This window comes from Nyctereutes procyonoides, unplaced genomic scaffold, assembly GCF_905146905.1.
Source record: "Nyctereutes procyonoides isolate TBG_1078 unplaced genomic scaffold, NYPRO_anot_genome, whole genome shotgun sequence".
Lineage (NCBI taxonomy): Eukaryota > Metazoa > Chordata > Mammalia > Carnivora > Canidae > Nyctereutes > Nyctereutes procyonoides.
Window position 1 is genome coordinate 6,541,523 of NW_026575122.1, and position 22,890 is coordinate 6,564,412.

General features: G+C 34.7%; 1 pseudogene; it reads left to right on the forward strand.

Moving 5' to 3' along the window:
* Positions 1–1,851: 1,851 nt before the first annotated feature.
* Positions 1,852–16,060, forward strand: LOC129516802 (splicing factor 3A subunit 3-like; annotated as a pseudogene).
* The last annotated feature ends 6,830 nt before the right edge of the window (positions 16,061–22,890 follow it).

A 22,890-nucleotide genomic window follows, 5' to 3' on the forward strand; every position in this document is an offset into this window, starting at 1 on the left:
AGGGTTCCCTTTTCTCCGCATCCTCTCCATCATTTGTGGTTTCCTGCCTTGTTAATTTTCCCCATTCTCACTGGTGTGAGGTGGGATCTCATTGTGGTTTTGACTTGTATTTCCCTGATAGCAAGTGATGCGGAGCATTTTCTCATGTGCATGTTGGCCATGTCTATGTCTTCCTCTGTGAGATTTCTCTTCATGTGTTTTGCCCATTTCATGATTGGGTTGTGTGTTTCTTTGCTGTTGAGTTTAATAAGTTCTTTATAGATCTCGGAAACTAGCCCTTTATCTGATATGTCATTTGCAAATATCTTCTCCCATTCTGTAGGTTGTCTTGTAGTTTTGTGGACTGTATCCTTTGCTGTGCAAAAGCTTCTTATCTTGATGAAGTCCCAATAGTTCATTTTTGCTTTTGTTTCCCTTGCCTTCATACATGTATCTTGCAAGAAGTTACTGTGGCCAAGTTCAAAAAGGGTGTTGCCTGTGTTTTCCTCTAGGATTTTGATGGAATCTTGTCTCACATTTAGATCTTTCATCCATTTTGAGTTTATCTTTGTGTATGGTGCAAGAGAGTGGTCTAGTTTCATTCTTCTGCATGTGGATGACCAATGTTCCCAGCACCATTTATTGAAGAGACTGTCTTTCTTCCAGTGGATCGTCTTTCCTCCTTTATCGAATATTAGTTGACCATAAAGTTCAGGGTCCACTTCTGGGTTCTCTATTCTGTTCCATTGATCTATGTGTCTGTTTCTGTGCCAGGACCACACTGTCTTGATGACCGCAGCTTTGTAGTACAACCTGAAATCTGGCATTGTGATGCCCCCAGCTATGGTTTTCTTTTTTAAAATTCCCCTGGCTATTCGGGGTCTTTTCTGATTCCACACAAATCTTAAAATAATTTGTTCTAAGTCTCTGAAGAAAGTCCATGGTATTTTGATAGGGATTGCATTGAACGTGTAAATTGCCCTGGGTAACATTGACATTTTCACAATATTAATTCTGCCAATCCATGAGCATGGAATATTTTTCCATCTCTTTGTGTCTTCCTCAATTTCTTTCAGAAGTGTTCTACAGTTTTTAGGGTATAGATCCTTTACCTCTTGGTTAGGTTTATTCCTAGGTATCTTATGCCTTTGGGTGCAATTGTAAATGGGATTGACTCCTTCATTTCTCTTTCTTCAGTCTCATTGTTAGTGTATAGAAATGCCATTGATTTCTGGGCATTGATTTTGTATCCTGCCACGCTACCAAATTGCTGTATGAGTTCTAGCAATCTTGGGGTGGAGGCTTTTGTGTTTTCTATGTAGAGTATCATGTCATCGGCGAAGAGGGAGAGTTTGACTTCTTCTTTGCCAATTTGAATGCCTTTAATGTCTTCTTGTTGTCTGATTGCTGAGGCTAGGACTTCCAATACTATGTTGAATAGCAGTGGTGAGAGTGGACATCCCTGTCTTGTTCCTGATCTTAGGGGAAAGGCTCCCAGTGCTTCCCCATTGAGAATGATATTTGTTGTGGGCTTTTCGTAGATGGCTTTTAAGATGTTGAGGAAAGTTCCCTCTATCCCTACACTCTGAAGAGTTTTGATCAGGAATGGATGCTGTATTTTGTCAAATGCTTTCTCTGCATCTAATGAGAGGATCCTATGGTTCTTGGTTTTTCTCTTGCTGATATGATGAATCACATTGATTGTTTTATGAGTGTTGAACCAGCCTTGTGTCCGGGGATAAATCCTACTTGGTCATGGTGAATAATTTTCTTAATGTACTATTGGATCCTATTGGCTAGTATTTTGTTGAGAAATTTTGCATCCATGTTCATCAGGGATATTGGTCTGTAATTCTCCTTTTTGGTGGGGCCATGACCGAGTTTAGAGGTAATACACAGCAGCTCGATAAATCAAGGATCACTGAAGCCTCAGATCCTTCAAAATGGAGATTTGAGTCAACTTACCAGGCAAAAAAACTAGACAAGCTTACATGCTGGCTATGTACAAAGTGGTAGATAAAATTAGTAAATGCCAACTGCAGTCTCCTGGCTAGCACAAATATGTAAACTATAGGGACACCTGGGTAGCTCAGTGGTTGAGAATCTGTCTTTGGCTCAGGGTGTGATCCCAGAGTTCCTGGATTGAGTACTGCATTGGGCTCCCTGTGAGGAGCCTGCTTCTCCCTCTGCCTGTGTCTCTGCCTCTCTCTTTCTCTGTGTCTCTCATGAATAAATAAATAAAATATGTATTTTTTTTCTAGGTATACTTCTAGGTATACTTCTATGAGTTGTATATTAGCCAAAATTTTATTTTTGTCCTTTTCTCAATGTGTGGAGTTCAACTACCAAATTTAGACCTTATGGGGAGAGTTTGGACATCACACTGGTTTGGATATGTTGCCTAATGAGAGTTTGGGTTTATTGTTCTTAGGGAATAGATGAGATCACCTTTGTATGATAGATATTCATCTAAGACTGAGTACAAAGATAAAGAGATAGACAAATATAAATAAGTTATGTAATATGGTTTTCCAGTTCCTGAGTTTCATCTTATTTTTGAGTGTCATAATCATTAAGAATTTATCTTAAGATCAGAGTAATATTTTCTATCTATTAACAGTAAGTCCTAGAAGCACAGACTCTGTCTTGTTTACTAATATAGGTATTTCCATGTAGTTTCAAATAATTTTAGGTTTTAAATCTCATTTCTTCTGTTGATATAGTATTGTTATATTGATCTACTTGACATATTACAGTCCATTTACTGTAAATATTTCTTAGATTTTTATATCTCTAAATCATGTTCTAAACTCTCATAAACATAATACAGATATGAAAATGTCAAAACATGTAAAATATAGTAGAACCAGCTATGAAACATACTTTATTAGAGGCTTAAGTAATTCTTTAATTGCTAAATCCATGGAAAAATATTTTAAGCATAGTAGGTTACAAAGAATGACTCTAATTTTAGAATTTGAAAGAACTAGTCAATATTAAGTTTTTAAATTTAAATCAATTAAATTATGATTATGTAGATAAACTTGAAAAGGAAATTTCTACAAACTTAAGTGACAATCTTTACCTTCTTTTAAACTTTATCATAAAAATCAATGAAGAGATGTTTATATGCAAATGGGTAGTGTTGAGTTGTTCTCACCATGCACAAGAAAGCCAACACTATGATGTCTAAATAGTCCGCAGCATATTCAAAAAAATGTTCCTCTTCTGTCTCCATGACATTTTGGTTCAGAATGCCATACTACTCATGAATAGTTACTTTTTACACACTACAGATTATATTCAGAAATAAACGATGGCATGGTTCCCAAATCTATACATGATAGTTAATCTCTGTTCATACTTACACTGCAAAAAATAATCCAACAAATAAAGTAAGTGTGACCTTTTAAATCATCTGAAGATAATTCTGACAACGTTTGGTAGAAAGATTGAAATTTCCCACCACTGAGTAATGGAGTTCTCTGTCTCTCCTTTTTTTTTTTTTTTTTTTTTAAGAAATGAGAGGTTTCAGAGATTAAAGCTGCTGCAGCAATGGAAGCCAATCTATTATCAACAGGAATGTCATCACTCTGAATCACTTTATGCCTTGTCACTTCTTCTGACATTCTTGTTGAAGCTAACCGTAGCAACAAGCTGCAGAGCTGACATTTATGCTTTTGTCATGATGAGTAGTCCTACTAAAGTAAGCTGCCAAAAATTCTAAAAAGAGAATAAAACATGTTCATGTTAACTAACAAAAGACTCTAATGAATAAAATCTAATTACTGAAATCCACTGGAAAAAATACCTCTAACCCTGAGAATCACACAAGTGGAAAAACCAACTGAAGTTTCATTCCACACTGGTAGAAAATTGTGGAAATTCATATTTTAAATGTTAAAATACTTTAAAGAATATTTTCAGTCCCCTTGTTACAGTATTTTATTCCATTTATTTTTTGAAATTACTTAACGTTAAGTATATTATTCTCTGAGGAAAATGGGTTATATTTATTGGAGATTTTTCCTCCCTTTAAAATAAAAGTGGTTATATTTTTATGCATCTCTGACAGTAGTGAATGCCTACCTTGCCAAAATATGTATTTACTGAATGAGTAAATAATACAATGATGTATGAAACATTATAATAGCATCTGTGGTTTATTTATTGTACTTCCCTAAATCTTCAATTTGCTCTATCATCCTCTATGATTTATTCTATACTCTTCTGAAATGCTACATTTACCTATAGAAATAACATTTTGGCAAATGCCGCCCAGGAATAAAAAAGTTCTATCAGATAATTACTCTAAGATCATTTATATAATATGGAAAAATATGAGGTAATTACCACAATTCTCATTACAAATGATACTCCATATAAAATATATCTTTATGATTCAGAAGTACATTTGCAGAGTGAGGTCTAATTGCCTATTATAGCCTTGACTTTAATTATAGGTAAAAAGAGTTTTCCTCACTCATATGAGTTCTTATTTTTTATTTACATATAAAGCAAAATTTGAAATACTACAGTATTCTTATTGAAATACATGAACTTTACAATACAGATAGCTATTTATTAACCTAAAATTTTATATCTCCAAAGGTGATAATTTTGGTGGGGGGATGTTACCTAAAAGCAATCGGTGCATTTGTTTCTGGGATTATTTTCTAAATAACAAATTAGTCATCATCTCACATAGACAAGCTACAACTTTTGGGGCAGGCCTAAGAAGCTTTTTTTTGTTTTCTGAAAAATGGCATGAGCTTTTATAGGAAACACATGATATAAAGTGACTTTTAGTTAAGAACAGAGTTTTTGTCAGAAATATAGAAAAGTCATTCTTCCTTCTTCATGAGTAGCATAGACAAGAGATATTTAAGGTGACTGCTTTGCTAATAGTACCCCATTTGGAATAATTTTGGATCACTGTAGTTATCAAGTGCTTCAATGCAAAAGCATTAGGATAAAAAGAACTTGTGACCCAACCCTATTAATAAGATCATCCTTGAGGTGCCTGGGTGGCACAGTTGGTTAAGCATCCAACTCCTAATTTCAGCTCAGGTCCTGATCTCAGGGTCATGAGATCAACCCCCTCACTGGGCTCTGCACTCGGTGCAGTCTGCTTTAATTTCCCTGTCCTTCTCCCCTTTCCTTCCTCATGTTCTCTCTCTCTCTCTCTCTCTCTCTCCTCTCTCTCTAATAAATAAATAAACCTTAAAAATAGAAATCATTCTTGGTACTTTTTAAATGTTGTATTATCCTAAAATCAATATTTAAGCATTTAATGTTATGATTGCAGTCGTGCTCTAACACACGGGAAATGTTTACCATGTCATTTCCTGAGAAAGCATTTTCAAGTATTTTCTTTCAATTCAGTGCCTGGAATACGGATGCCTAATAGAGAGGAGCCAATTAGCACATGATGATAATAAGCTCTGTTGACATCGTATATACATTATATCACTGTTCATAAATATCTTATTGGAATTGTGGGATTTTGGCTATCAGTTAGGGAACACAACTTAGATATATTTAGTAAATTAGGAAAGCTTGGAAAGTAGGAAGTGATTAACACTGATATTTAAGTCAGGATCCATCTGACTCCAATGTTTTATATTTATCAATATTGCTAGTGTGATAATTATTTGTATACACAGGCATTAAACACACTAGCACGTACTTTAGACTTCATTCGCCTTTCGATGTAGCAGATTTTGATACACAGTTGTCTAACTGTCAAGATTACATACTTCAGGTGGATAGATAATAAACTTAGTGACATCCTATGTGTCTTTGGTTATACAGGTCACAAGACATTATGTCAGCCAAAGGCGAAGAGGGGGATGGTTGTTCTCATTTTCAAATCTACATGCCTTCTTCCTTTCTTTTGTTGTATGGGCTTGACATGTTCTTGACAGTATTACTTATGTGCATCACAAGTGTTCAAAGTAGAATTACTTACCTACAGAAATCTGACCTCCATTCATATTGGCATTGAATAATGTGCACTATTGGGATTGGTACTAAAGAAGTGACCATGATCTCTATGCACCTGCAATGAAGCAGTTTATCCCATTCAGATGCCTTGGGAAGAGATGCATGAAATATATTCTTCTTGCTTAAAATTGTTGAAGATACACTGGTCATTATTAAATTTTCATGCATAACAATCCATGGAGAAATAGATTTTCATTTCATGGATGGTCTGCATTCTTCTTTCTTTCTGTTGAAAAGAAGTCATGTATGCTTTTTTGGGAATGACATTCACAAATTTTGCATTTGAATTTCCTGATCGTTCACTGTTTTGGCTGTTAATCATTAATTCATTAAAAAGAATATTGAGAGCTTATTATGTGCTAGCAACATCTCTAAGTACTGAGAATATAACAGCAAATGAAGAAGTACTAAAAAACTGTCTTCATGAGGTTTGTATTTCAGTAAGGAAGAAAGATAAGAAAAAATATTAATATATAAAGGAGAAAAACAAATTGGCTAAGAAGGATGAATATAGGAGGTTTCAAACTTCAGGGCTTGAGGGAATAAAATATTATCATATAGGATAGCAACAGGAATGGCATTTAATGAGAAGATGACTTTTGAAAAAACACATGAAGGGAGGCCTGGGAGGCTTAGTGGTTGAGCATCTGTCTTCTGCTCAGGGTGTGATTCTGGAGTCCTAGGATTGAGTCCCACATGGGGCTCATCCCAGATAGCCTACTTCTCCCTCCGCCTGTGCCTCTGCCTCTGTCTCTGTGTCTCTCATGAATAAATAAATAAAATCTTAAAAAAAAAAGAAAAGAAAAGACATGAAGGTTCATATTATTATACTTTGATATTCTATTTATAACTTGTATTAAATAATTTATTAAAGACACAGAGCAGCTTATTAAAAGTATTTTTAATCTATGAGTATTATAATACCTATCGACCTCTAGAAATCACTTCCTACTTCTTAGGGCCTCTTACTCTTTGCGATCCAAAAATCACTGATGAAAAAAAAAAATCACTGATGTTCTTTCAATTCCTCAAAGTCAAGAAAGATTTTTTTCTACTTAGAGACTTTTACACTTACTGCCTTTTCCCCCTTCCTCATCATTATGGATATTTTCTTAAATGATCATTCCATAATCCTCCCACATAAAAGAAGTTTTCTCTTATAATCTAACACAAGCTTTCTTTTGTTTGCTTAAAAACACTTCAATATCTTTAATCATGGCTTTTCATATTTCTACTTATGTCAGTTTGAATATTTTCTGTATTTCAAAATAAATACCCACTTTATTGAAGCTGTTAGTCCCTGGTAAACATTTGTTTTGTAATGTTCCTTTCATCTTCTGAAAATATTAAAACACTGATGAAAGAAATCAAGATGATGCAAAGAAATTGAAAGACATTACATGCTCATAGGTTGGAAGAACAGATATCTTTAAAATGCCTATACTACCTAAAGCAATCTATAGATATAATGCAATCCTTATCAAAATACCAAAAGTATTTTTCACAGAACTAGAACAATCTTCAAAATTGTATGTGTGCACAAAAGACCTTGAATAGTTAAAGCAATTTTGAAAACAAAGCAAAACAAAACAAACAACAACAACAACAACAACAAAAAAAACGACAGATACCTGGGTGGCTCAGCTGGTTAAACACAGGACTCTTGATTTCAGCTCAGGTCATGATCTCAGGGGCATGGAATCAAATCCCATGTCTGGTTGTCTGTTTATCGAGGAGTCTTCTTGAGATTCTTTCTCTCACTCTCTCTCTCTCTGTCTCTGCCTCCCCTCTCCCAAATAAATAAATAAATCTTAAAAAAAAAAAAGAAAAACAAAACTGGAGGCATCACAATTCCAGATTTCAAGTTATATTTAAAAATGGTAATTAAAACATTATGGTACTGCCATAAAAATAGACACATAGATCAGTGGGATATAACAGAAACCCCAGAAATGGACCCATATGGTTAACTAATCCTCGACAAAGCAAGAAAACATATCCAATGGAAAAAGACAATGTTTTCAACAAATCGTGTTGAAACATGCAAAAGTATGAAACTGGACCAACTTTCTTTCACCATTGACAAAAATAAACTCAAAATGGTTTAAAGACTTAATATGAGGCAGGAAGCCATCAAAGTCCTAAAGAAGAAAACAGGCAGCAGCCTCTTTAACTTCGGCTGTAACAACTTATTAATATGTCTCCAGAAGTAAGAGGAAAAAGGCAAAAATAAACTATTGGGACTACGTCAAAATAAAAGCCTCTACACAGTGAAGGAAACAGTCAACAAAACTAAAAGTCAACCTGTGGAATGGGAGAAGATATTTGCAAGTGACATATCTGGTAAAGGGTTAGTATCCAAGATATACAAAGAACTGATACAAGTCAATGCCTAAAAAAATAAATGACCCAATTAAAAGTGCACAGAATGCAAGCAATACTAATCAGCCACTAAAAAATGAAATCTTACCAGTTTCAACAATGTAGATGGAACTAGAGGGGACTATGTAACCAAAATAAGTCAGTCAGAGAAAGATAATATATGATTTCACTCATATGTGGAATTTAAGAAACAAAATAGATTGTCATAGGGGAATGGAGGGAAAAATAAAATAAGATGAAATCAGAGAGCAAGACAAACTATAAGAGACTCATAACTATGGGAAACAAGCTGAGGGTTGCTGGAGGGTAGGTGGGTGAGGGGAAGGGGTAATTGGAGGGTGGACATTTGATGTAATGAACACTGGGTGTAACATGCAATTGAAGAATCACTAGACTCCACCTCTGAAACTGATGGTTCACCATAGGTCAATTAATTGAAATAAAATAAAAATAGGCAGAAGACGTGAACAGACATTGCTCTAAAGAAGACATACAGATGGCCATCAGACACATGAAAAGATGCTCAACAACACTGATCATCGGGGAAATGCAAATTAAAGCTATAGTGACTTATCACCTTACACCTGTCAGAATGACTGAAATAAAAAACAAACAAACAAAAAAACAAAAAAACAACAACAATAAGAAACAGCAAGTGTTGGTGGAGATATGGAGACAAAGGAACGGTCTTGCACCGTTGGTGGGAATACAAATTGGTGCAGCCACTTTGGAAAACAGGATGGAAGTTTTTCAAAAAGTTAAAAATAGAACTCCCCTATGAGTGAGTAATTTGTACTATTGGCTATTTACCCAATAAATACAAAAATAGTTATTCAAAGAGATACATGCACCCCCATTTTATGGCATCATTATATATAATAGCCAAATTATGGAAGCAGTTCAAGTGTCCATCGAAGGATAAGTGGATAAAGATGTGGTACGTGTATACAATGGAATATCATTCAGCCATAGGGAAAAAAATGAAATCTTGCCATTTCCAAAAACGTGCATAGAGCTAGAGAACAATGCTAACCAAAATAAGTCAGTAAGAGAAAGACAAAGACCATATGATTCCACTCATATGTGGAATTTAAAAAACAACAACAACAAATGGGCAAAATAGAAAGAAGAGAGAGACAAACCAAGGAACAGACTCTTAACCTTAGAGAACAAACTGATGGTTACCAGAGGGGAGGTTGGTGGGGGGATCTGGGAAATAGGGGATGGGGATTAAATAGTATACTTCTCAGGGCAGCCCAGGGCATGATCCTGGAGACCCGGGATCAAGTCCCACGTGGGGCTCCCTGTATGGAGCCTGCTTCTCCTTCTGCCTGTGCCTCTCTCTCTCTCTGTGTGTCTCTCATGGATAAATAAATAAATTAATTTAATTTAAAAAAAAAAAAGAGTACACTTATCATGATTAAGAAAAAATAATGTTCCTTTTTATTCTTTTACTCTCTGTTGACTCTGTAATGATCTTTCACTTTTAATTTTAGTAATTTCATATTTTTCTTTTATAGTCTAATTAAATGTTTACCAAATTACTGATCTTTTAAACACAAATTTTTGTTTCATTGATTTTTTTTTGTTTTTGTCTTGTCATTGTCTATTTATTTATTATTACTTATTTGTCATTTAATTCTCTGTGATTTTCTGATTTCTTAAGGGGGAAATCATATATTTTATATTTTTCTTTTATCCATTATAACATTTAAAGATACGATTTCCTTTCCTTCCTTTCCTTTCCTTTCCTTTCCTTCCTTTCCTTTCCTTCCTTTCCTTTCCTTCCTTCTTCTTTTTTTCCTTCCCTTCCCTTCCTTCCTTCCTTTCCTTTTTTTCCTTTCCTTTCCTTTCATTACACACATCCCCCCAAAATTAAGATGTTGTGTCTTCCTTATCTTTCTTTTTTTTCTTTTTTTTCCTTATCCTTCAATTTAAAATGTTTTCTAATTTCACTTGTATTTTTTCCTTTGATCCGTTAGCTTTTAAGAGTATGTTAATTTACAAAATTTAGGTATTTTTCAGATACTATTTTTTTATGGATTTTTAATAGGATCTCTTTTGCTCAGAGGATAATCTATAAAGAATTTAATCATTGTATATTTTATGAAAGAGCATCTGGCCTATCATGGTCAATTCATTTGTGAAATTAAAAGGAATGTTTTATCTGCTACTGCTGAGTCCATGTCAATAAGGTCATGTTAATGTCTTTTATAGCCTTTTTGTGTACTAAACACTGTCAGTATCTAAGAGAGAATTATAGAAGTCTCTGAATATATTTTGCATTTTTCTATTTCTCTTTCAGTTGTAGCTTCTTGTATTTTCAAACCCTTTTATTAAAAGTATATATATTTGGTGCTGTATAATACTTTTATTGACTTAATTGATACCTCTGTTGTTATGAAATATCCCTTTATGTACATTGTAACACTCTTCATTATGAATTCTATTTGAAGTCTATTAATCAGTGTCTGCATGGCATAACTTTTTCTACCCTTTTAATTTAGGATATATGTTAGTATTTTTCTTTTCTACAGTCTCACAATCTCAGCATCCTAAGTAATGTGCTTTGTATCTTTGTATTCAAATTAATAAATGGTATGCATAGGCTTATATTGATCAGCTTGAAATTTATTGTCTTTCTTTAGAGTATTGACTTTTGTTAAGTGATTTTTTTTTAATTTATGGATAAGCTTTACTCTTTCAAAGTTTGTTTAAAATGGATTTTATTTTATTTGCATGTTATGTTTTATGTTATGTTATTTTGACCAAGTAGAATGTGTTTTATCCTAAGGCCTTTTTATTTTACTCCCAAGTCAGGTACTTTTTGAAGTTTATACTAAATGCCCCATGTCTTCCTTGAATGTTTCCAGCTCTTGAAACTTGGTAGTTCTTCATTTCATGGTTTTAACTTGAATAAGTAAAGCATGCAGAGCTACTCTGGTTCCAACATTATGATTCATGCTTCCCTATCATAGCACACCTTTATTCCATACAACTTAGACATTTTCTACTGTAACTCTACAAGGCACTTAATGTTAAATCTTCATTTTTTTTCTATATTTTTCTTTTGCTTTATATTCTTTTGTCTACTTGTAATTCTGGAACTCCTTCTTCCATTTTATGCTTTTAGAGAAATTTTACCAGTCTGTCTAGAATCTAATGAATAAAATGAGAACTCAATCTTTTAAAGAGAAAATGAGAAAATGCTCCGCATCACTGGCCATCAGGGAAATACAAATCAAAACCACAATGAGATCCCACCTCACACCAGTGAGAATGGGGAAAATTAACAAGGCAGGAAACAACAAATGTTGGAGAGGATGCGGAGAAAAGGGAACCCTCCTGCACTGTTGGTGGGAATGTGAACTGGCGCAGCCACTCTGGAAAACTGTGTGGAGGTTCCTCAAAGAGTTAAAAATAGATCTGCCCTATGACCCAGAAATTGTACTGTTGGAAATTTATCCCAAAGATACAGATGCAGTGAAATGACAAATACCCACCATTTGCTTCAACATGGGTGGAACTGCAGGGTATTATGCTGAGTGAAGTAAGTCAATTGGAAAAGGACAAACATTATATGGTCTCATTCATTTGGGGAATATAAAAATTAGTGAAAGGGAATAAAGGGGAAGGAGAGAAAATGAGAGAAAATATCAGTGAGGGTCACAAAACATGAGAGACACCTAACTCTGGGAAACGAACAAGGGGTAGTGGATAGGGAGGTGGGTGGGGGTTGGGGTGACTAGGTAATGGGCACTGAGGGGGGCACTTGGTGGGATGAGCACTGGATGTTATGCTATATGTTGGCAAATTGAACTCCAATAAAAAAAATTAAAAAAAAAAAAGAAACTGGGTGTCCAAAACAATAGAAATCTGTTTTCTCACTATCCTGGAGGCTAGAAGTCTGAGATCAAGGTATAGGCAGGATTAGTTCTTTCTGAGAACTGTGAGATGTAATCTATTTTATGTGCCTCCTTTAGTTTCTTATAGATCACTGGCAATCTTTTGACTATTCTTGGCTTCTAGAAGCATCATCTCATTGACATCCTCATCTTCACATGATATCCTCCTGTGTGCTTGTCAGTATCCAAATTTCCTCTTTATATAATGTCAGTTATTAGGCCCCAACCTAATGACCTCATTTTAACTTGAATATCTATGTTAAGACTTTAAAAACCAATATGTTGGCCATATTTTGAGGTACTAGAGGTTAGGACTTTAATGAATTCTGCGGGAAAACCATTTAACCCATGAAAAGTGGGTATAACAGATGTATATCCAATAATATAAAGAAATGAATTGATACAAAGGGCATACCCCAGATGTTCTAGCTCTTAACAGAGCATCACAGTAGATAAAAAATTCCAAACTGAAATATTTACTCAATGATATGGAAATTTGACAACACATAACACCTTAGCACAGCCATGACATAAATAAGGGAATGTTATTACAGGGCACAGACTAAAAAAAGAACTCCATGAAAGTATTGTCCCTTGGGTGTATATGGTAAACTTATGACTGAAAGATAGGAATAACAAATTTCTTAGGGTATTTCACATAGTGATTACTTGTATCTATTGCTTACCTTAGATTTTATTCCAGGAGTGATAGTGTTCCTGCAGAGTAATGAGTAACATTTTTTTTCTATTCAAAAAATATCTTTCCAAATTATTCTCTGTGCATACTATAGACGATGAGAATGCTAGAACCACCTTAAATTTGCTTTAAACGTTTTGTTTAATATATGTGATATTTGTTATTTAACCAAAGATTTTTAAATTACACCTACTGCCTCCACTAAATTTTACTTACTCTCTTCCTATAAGGATAATAGACGTGCCTTTTTAAATGTCTTTTATTCATATCTTTATATTAAAAACATGCATACTTCACTTTAAACAAAATTATTTTCTGTCTGGAATCCTAAGATTTTATATTAAATTCTAACCTCTAAACCATTCTGTGTTGTACCATCTTTACATATTATCTTTATGCTACTTTCTTACTAAAACTCTTTCTTGGGAATATATTTATAGTTTTGAAATCTTGATAATTTATTCTTTAGCTTCTTGGAAAGAGAATCCTAAAAGGAGTTTTAAAATAAAATGTTTATGTATTCCATTTTACATGAAGTGTTCTAAAAACATTTTTTACCATTTTAAAATTAAAAAAAAAAACTTTCTTCTTAGAGCAGAGTGTACACACACACACAAACACACACACACACACACACACACACAAATTGAGTTCTGTGAAACCCAAATAAGCAACTTAAAAGGTGCTACGTTAAGAATCTTTTAGATTTTTTTCTTTTAGCTTTTTAGTAGTTGTACTAAACTTTGTCCTTCAGTATTGTCCTGCAATATTGCTTTTGTTTTAAAGTTTGCTATGGAGTTGGAACTCCCTGACACTTGGCCCATGTACTTGGCCTTTCCTCCCAAAATAAATCTCCTTCAAACATTTAGGTATCAAATTGGATGATTCTGACAGTTTCTAAGTGTATCTGGTCTAAACCTGCATTCACTGACCGTAGATATATATATGTAAGATGAATTTGTATGCACTGAGATCACTGTAAGACATTCTTGGGATAAATTATATTTCCTAACTGATTCCCATGACCCCTAAGCCTACCCAGCAGACTGAATGGCACTCTGTGTTTGAGAAAACATTATCAGTACAGAGCAATGTCCAAAAATTCTAAGATTGGTTTATTTCTCTTTCTCTAGAGCCCTGTTACTCAATTAAAGAGTCTTTGGTCCATAGAGGAAAGGTTAGGACTGAGACTTGTGGTATGTATATTTGTAGTGTGATTGGAAAATCTTTTCTGGAGATTGTATAACTTTCCCTTAAGAGGTGATGATGAATCTGTGACCTTAGTCATGTTTAGAAATTGGAGGATGGACCATTAATTTTTGTGGCAATTAAAACTATCTCTATTTGAAAGACATCCAGTTTCAGCTGTATAAATTAAGTGATCCCTAAGTGCATTATCTAATTATTTTAGTTATTGACACCTGAGCATCCTTTAATCGCAGCCACAAATCTGTTTTTTAAACCTGAGATCTAATTTATCTCTGGCAATTATAAACTACCATTTGGATTCTTGGAGTCTCAATAGTGTATCAATGCTAAAACAATCAAGGAGTGAATATCAATGGTAGCATCTTTTGCCTTATTTCTAGTCTTCAGTAGGTAGAATTTTTAATGCTAGTGCTTTCCTCATCAAGTTTCTCAGTAGTGTGATCCAAGTCGTCTGTGGAGGGGAATTTGAAGAGATACAAAAGAATCACATGTAAAGTCCCCTCAAATATTCCTATCTCTCATGCCATTTTCTCCATTTCTTTGCATTGCACAAGATTGGGGATGAAAACTGGTACAGCCACTCTGGAAAATCGTGTGGAGGTTCCTCAAAGAGTTAAAAATAGAACTGCCCTATGACCCAGCAATTGCACTACTGGGGATTTACCCCAAATATACAGATGCAGAGAAAGACCAAGACGCCTGCACCCCAATGTTCATAGTAGCAATGTCCACAATAGCCAAACTGTGGAAGGAGCCTCGATGTCCTTCTACAAATGAATGAATAAAGATGTGGTCTATGCATACAACGGGATATTACTCATCTATTAGAAGGGACGAATACCCACCATTTGCTTCCAGGTGGATGGAACTAGAGGGTACTATGCTGAGTGACGTAAGTCTATCGGAGAAGGACAAACATCATATGGTTTCACTCATACAGGGAATATAAGGAATAGTGAAAAGGATTATAAAGAAAAGGAAGGAGAATAAGTGGGAAAAATTAGAGAGGAAGACAAACTGTGAGAGACTCCTAACTCTGAGAAACAAACAAAGGGTAGTGGAAGGGGACGTGGGTGGGGGGATGGGGTGGCTGGGTGACGGGCACTGAGGGGGGCACTTGATGGGATGAGCACTAGGTGTTATACTATATGTAGGCAAATCAAACTCCAATAAAACATATATACAAAATTAAAAAAAATAAGGAGGAACTCAACCATTTCAAGACCCAACGAATTTGCTGAATTTTATAACAGACTCAAACAAATAAAGGAATTCTACCAGAAAGACCTAAATGAGATCTGTGTGCTCATGTCAGTGGAGTTTGAGGAGCTTCTGAAGGTTTGAGAGAATTCAAGCGAAGAGACATGGAACTTGGTGAATTAACAGATAAAGAGATTATGGTCATTACCTCCATGTCCATGACTGTCAACCCTAAATATATTAACCTGAAGGCCTCAAGAGAAGCTGGATTATATCACACACCTGTCTGTCGTTGAGCAGTTATAACATTTCTAAAGAAGGGATGAATGCCAAATACAAGAGATACCTGGAGATGATGCTTGACTACCTTTGAGATCACACAGATCGAGCGAGGCTGCTCCAAAATCAGATTGAACTTTTTGGAAAGATCCATAATGAGTTTGAGAAGTGAGAGAATGGTATCTTTCCTGGGTGGCCAGAAGAGACAAGCAATGTCCTGACCCATGCTGGAGCCCATCTTGACCTGTCTACATTCTCTTCTATGGAGGAGTTGGCCCTTGGTCTGGACAGATTGAAATCTGTACTCTTCGCTTTAGGCCTGAAGTGTAGTGGGACCCTAGAAGAGCAAGCTCAGAAAACGTACATCACAAACAGGCCAGGAGAGGGGAAAAGCAAGAAGTAGAAAGTAGAGAAGTAGAAGTTGAAGCAGATCAGTGAGAGTGAAGGTGAAGATGAAGAGGATGAGATCATGGATAACCCCCAAAACCTGCCCCTTGGCTGGGATGGCAAACCCATTCCCTACTGCATAGGTATAAGCCTCATGATCTAAACTACAACTGTGAGATTTGAGGAAATTATACCTACCAAGGTCTATACGTACCTTCCAGGGACACTTTTTTGAGTGGCCATGCCCATGGCATGGGGAGTTTGGTCATCCCAAACACTGCCCACTTTGCCAATGTGACACGGGTTGAAGGTTCTGTTCCCTGTGGGCCAACCTGGAACTACTGAAGGCATCAGAATGGTGGCAGCCTGACACTGAGGAAGAATATGAAGACTCCAGTGGGAGTGTTGTGAATAAGAAGATCTGTGAGCACCTAAAGAGATGAGGACAGCTCTAGTGTTCAAGGACCTATCTCAGCTTTGGGGCTTGCCCAGGCTTACCTAAAATCTGCTTCTTCTATTTCTCCCAACCAAATGTTCTCAAAGGCTCTGCTACTTAGTCTTACGGTCTAGCACACATCTTGTAAAAAACAAGACATACTGGCAGATTGTAGAGTTGAGATGTGTTCTATCTTTGTTTCACATGAAAAGATTCTGTCAGAAAATTTTTTAAAAAGTTTTAAAAAGTAGGTTATGTTTTATACCTCAGCTTCATTGGGAAATTCTATCAGAGTCTATTTGTAGTCAACTAATCAAGCAAGGAGCTGGACAAATTACATATTGATTTAGTATTTTTGGTATGTGGACTCATGCTGATAAAGCACCACATATAAAATTATGTATTCCCTTTCACGTTCCTTTCCCACCTTGGTGAAATTAGTGCATACATCACAAGATTATTATAAACATTAGATGAGTTAATATTTGTAAAGCTCTGATAAAAATGTCTGTCATACTATTGTTAGGTAAGGTCTTGCTAAACAAAACTTTGTATAGTATAGAGAAGCCCTTTAGCAATTGAGGTCTTTTTTTGTTCTTTGTCCTTTATATCTCACACTTTTTTCTGAATGCTTTTCTAATTCTTTCTTTCAATTAAACGCATTCACTGTTAAGAAAAAAAAAATAATCAAAAGCTGTCTCTGGAAAAAGGATTATGGAAGTGCTATTCTTTTATCATTTGGCATTTTCTTACAACTAACTACTGTGAGCCTATAACAAAGTTATATGCAAATACAAAGTATTGTCCTTCAAGAACTTCAGAAGATAAGACCAAATTAGGATGTAATATGACAAACATTAAACAATAATATCAATAGGAATGATCAACCGAGAAAAATGGTATTTGTATGTTGGAGAAAATCAAGAACAGATTTATACTGAATATGACATTAATTCTAGATTGTAAGTAATAAAAAAGGTTTTTTTTAACTTTTAAAAAGTTTTTTTTTAAATTTATTCATGAGAGACACACACACAGAGGCAGAGACATATGCAGAGAGAGAAGTAGGCTCCATACAGGGAGCCCGATATGGGAGTCGATCCCAGGACCCTGGGGTCACGACCAGAGCCAAAGGCAGACACTCAACCCCTGAGCCACCCAGGCATTCCCAATAAAGAAGATATCAATGAGAAGATTAAGGTAATTCAATGTAACTAGAGCATGTGCTATGTAGGAATGTCGAGAAATTCGAGAGCTAGAACCAAAATGAATGTTCTCTGAATATATAAATACTTCCATGTAGTGCATTTGATGCCAACTCTTATTACATATGTGATTTTAACCAGCTACAGGTAATGGAAGCTAAACTTCTAGTGGACTAGATAAAGCATTTATTTTATATCTAACATCACAGTATAGATACGTGGAGGCTGGAATTGGATGCTGTCAAAAAAACTTTTTAATAAACCAGTTTCTGTCTTTTCATTCTGCCAATCTTAGAATATGAACTTTCTTCTTAATTTGTCTTGTGAATGTACTGAAGTCTGCTAAATCTATTGATTCTTTATTCAACAGAAGACAGAAAAAAAGAACATAAGAACAGTACTAAATTCATCTACATTTTGTGAAGTATGATTATCAGTAAAATATATTTTTTAATTCTCCTCTACCATTAATTTAGATTTAGAACCATTGCTATTATCTCAACTCCAAGTTATCTTCTAAATGTTTTTCCCAATTACTTGGCAGTATTCCACTTACATTTCATTGGTTAAACAAAATATCCATCACTAGCTGCAAAGAACTTTGGTAAATCATTATTTATCTGGGCACACTGCAGTCCCGACAAAAATAGGAAGAAAGGACAATAGATATTGGATAAGAATTGTCATGCTAGACTTCCATTTTTGCTAACAAGTCTATGAGCCTGTTGAAAATTCCAAAAGTGATTTTCTCTCAATCAGACAATTTTCTTGTATTTTAATGAATGCTTTCCTTTGACTTCATGGCTCTACCTTCAATTATGGATTACAGCAGTTTGCTTAATATGTAAGACTTGCTGCTCTGTAATTCAGAGGATTCAAGCTAAATCTCTTACTATAGACAGAAACAGTATTGATGAATTGTCCATCCTTTAGTTCAATGTGCATTCTAAATGCCAAGCTATAAATTTAAAACAACAGTCGTTCAATTTCAATTATTTAAAAATTCTTGACTATTCCATGAAATCTCCATTATATATTTATTTATCTTTTGGTAATCAGATCTATGATATCTGCTGCTGAGCTAGTTATTGGCTTCAAACTGCCTCTTTCAAAAATGAAGAACGAAGTTAAACCTTCTCATCTATTGTCTTTGTAGTTTTTTTAAAATCTTGTATGCTTGTCAACAATAAAAATAGTCTTTAAAAATACCCCCAATTTTTATATCAATTATCAGCAAAATGTTTTTAACATTAGAAATGCATGTGAAACACTTGTACTATAAATCATATGCCTGTACTACTATGCTAAAATGATATGTATCTTACAAAACAAACAGAATAAGAATAAAATTAATGGAATTTCCATACTGAGCTAATACACACTAATAAAGAGTTTATCACTATTAGGGAGAATGTGAGTTTTTAAATGATCTTTCTTCCAGGGACACCTGAGTGGCTCAGTGGGTTAAGCACCCAACTCCCAATTTCATATTAGATCATGGTTGCAAGGTTGTAAGATTGACCCCTGCATGCTCCATACTGGGTGTGGGGTCTGCTTACAACTCTCTCTCTCTCTCCGTCTCCCTCTGCCCTTTTCCTACCCTCTGTGCATGCACTCACTCTCTCTCTAAAAAAATAAATATAAAAATATTAAAAAATAGTCTTTCTTCCAATATTAAATATTTATTGCTTTATTGTTAACTATAGAGTCGCAATGTTCCTTTTGCCACAAGCTGGCAGAGAATATAGATATAAGTGTAGAAACTCACCTCTTATTTACTTATTCTTTGTTGTGTTTTCATTCTTAGTCATTCCTTGAAATAATCCTTTAAAATTTATGTAAGAACAATACGATATAATCTATATGTTCGTGTACCTACTTACAGATAAACTGTAAGATTTTTTTCTAAAGATTGTATTATTTATTAATGAGAGACACAGAGAAAGAGGCAGAGACATAGGCAGAGGGAGAAGCAGACTCCATGCAGGGAGCCCAATGTGGGTCTTGATCCTGGAACTCTAAGATCATGTCCTGAGTCAAAAGCAGATGCTCAACCACTAGCCATTGTGTCCCTAAACTGTAAGTTTTTAGGAACCTCTGAAATCTAAGAACAAATAAATAAGGATGATTATGACAATCACTATATGCTAAAGAATTAAAGTTATTTTTAAAAAAGATTTGTTGTTCGTTTTAGAGAGAGAAACAGCACAAGTGGGAATGGCAGAGGGAGAGGGAGAGAGAAACTCAAGCAGACTCCATACTGAGTGTGGAGCATATGTGGTCTTGATCCCCAAACCCTGAGATCATGACCTGAGCTGAAACCAATAGTCAGGCGCTTAACATACTCTGCTACTCGGGGGCACCTAAAGTAATTTTAAAGGAAAGATAAATAATAAACAGATACTGATATCAAATATTAATATATATATGGACATAGGTATAGATATGCACATGTTTTAAATATGTTCAGTTAATGATAAGCTGGATTTACTTTTTTTTAATTCCCATGTAGAAAAAAATAGGAATTTAAATCCATTTTTCCTGCCTCTACAGTAGATTGTCTTTTTCACCCCTCCAGATGTGGATATACAACCACATCTGGTGACCACATTTCCAGCTATAGCCATAACTAAAAATTGCTATAATTTATCTTATTTATCATTCTTTAACCAACTTAGTTTATATTCTATATATTTGCACATTCATCAAAATAATTTGCACTTGCCTATAGTGCCTCTATTGGCACAACCTTCTCTAAGTAAAATTTGGCCAACTCAAACCATCTCTACATATATTTGTATTTGTTTAAGTTAATATATTATTTAACCCATTTATTAGATTTCCCACATTTGATCATTCTTTATTCTTGGTATTATGATATCTTGACTCCTCTCAAACAATGATCACTGAATCTTCACTGTCATCCCTTTTTCTCCTTTCTTTATAAACAATAGAAAAAAATTGAGACTCAGTCCATAGTAATTTAAAACATATAGTTTCTCATTTGCAAACACCATTTTTAATGAGCTTTTTTTTAAATGAAAGAATATCCATCTTTCATAGAACTCTACTGTCTAGATCCATATTCATGAATATGTTCCATTTGTCTGGATTTTATTTCCACAATGCCTTGAGACATGAACAATGCAGATATAATTATGAAATAAATGAGTACCCTGAGAAAATTAATTTCAATAATGTAGTAGAGCAGAAGCTAGCATGCAATGAGTTAGCAATTTGTAAAGTTGTTGATGAATAGAAGGAGGAATGTGAAGAATGGCATTTACGATGAAACAGGAGAGTCCGTTATTTTCAGAATGTAACAGAAGAGGTGGTTTTGGATTCTGATAAGCAGGAATAATTGAAGCAGAGATCATTTTAAGTAAAACATGAGGTCACTAAGTGTCGAGGAGGTGGGAAGAATAAGATCATTTAAAGCTGTGGTCATGGAATGGAATGCCTAATTAGAAATCCTAGAAATAAAGGATAAACAGTCTATATGAAGGTTAATTCAGTGGAAGAGAGACAAAGATTGTTCCTGTTAATGTGTGTAGCAGTGAGGAGGCTGTCATTAATAGAAGGGTGTGTGGAAGGAGATATCTCCTAACGCAAGGCAGAGCGTTATTTAGAGAGGGTAATTAATGTATTTGTTAACATCCTACTTACAAAAACATCAGAGGGATGGAAAGTCATTTTGGTCCATTTTTGATATTCTATTTTATATTATTAACGACGTATCAGTGTTAATTTTTTTTTGAAAAAGGTCTTACAGCTTTCTGTAAATACAACCCTGACAAATTTGAGCATAAGGCAAATGATTGGCATGTTTCATACAGTTGCCTTTATCTTAACAAAGACATACTCTTTTCAAAGTATTTAGGAAGTGTCACATTTTAACATACTCATATTTTAAGAGTTGTCCTATCTTTATTTTCAAATTGTAGATACAAAAGTGAGGAATTGGTCTTGTATCTAACTGAATAGCATCGTGGTCACACCAGCAGACTTTGTTGTCTGATGTTAGTAATTATGTGTACGTTAAACTTCATTTTCTTTTAATATAAACCAAGACCAATAATATATAACTAATATATAGTATTTGTATTAACCAATGTGAGTTAGTTATATGTAAAGACATGTTGTAGATTCTAATGGGCTAGCAAACTTTGTGATTACTTCGACTATGGAATTAGAAATGATAATGTAGTATTTTCAACATCCAGTTTAGTATTTTGCTTACTTTATTATTACTTTGAAATTAGAACTCCAGTTATAACCTTCAATATCATGAGGTGATATTTAAGGCATCATCGTGTCTCTCCTGGCAAACCTTGTGCTTCTAGGAGTGTTGAACTCCAATAAAAAATATACAAAAAAAAAAAAAAAAGAAAAGAAAAGAAAATAATCATCTTTACAGCATTTATCATTAGCTCGTTGTTTTTTTTTTTTAGCTCACTTTTTTTTTTAATAGCTCCTACTAAATGGTTATTTATTGAATGGCTATGCTCAGGTGACTCAGCTGGACTAAGACCTCATCAAATTCTCAATTCTGAGAAGCATTTAGAAGCACTTACCATGGTCAGTTCTTTAGGATTTGGTATGTAATGATGAGTAGGTAGTGAAGGATATAGCTCCTAAGGAAAATTATCCTAACCACGAATGTCCTCTCACTTTTCCTATTACTACGATTCTTAGGTATGGTGATTTACTGACCAATAGTGTGGAATCTTAAAGCTGAAATAGGTATTAAAAAGATTGAAAAGATTGAGACACACACTTTAAATGAAAGTAATTTTTGTTTACATCATCACTTTGTGTGCGTATGCGTAGATCAACAGGAAATATTCTAGATTGGAAATGGCCAATGAGAGAGAAGGGGGGCCTGAACTAGGCAGGGGGTGAAATGTGCACACAGCAATGCAGCGGATCAGCTTAAAGCAAGAAGGGGACATCTTGTCTTGAGATCTCTTCTGATGTGATTAGTGATGTTGCAGGTTGCTTTTGGTTTAGTGTATATATGATATATATGTTCCATTGTTTTTCCTTTTAGTTTATCTATACCTTGATACTTCAAAAGTATTTTTTTGATGAATGAGGTCTTTTTTTTAAGCTTTTATTTATTAATTCATGAGAGACACAGAGAGAGGCAGAGATATAGGCAGGGAGCCCAGTGTGGGGCTTGATCTCAGGGCCCCGGGATCACCA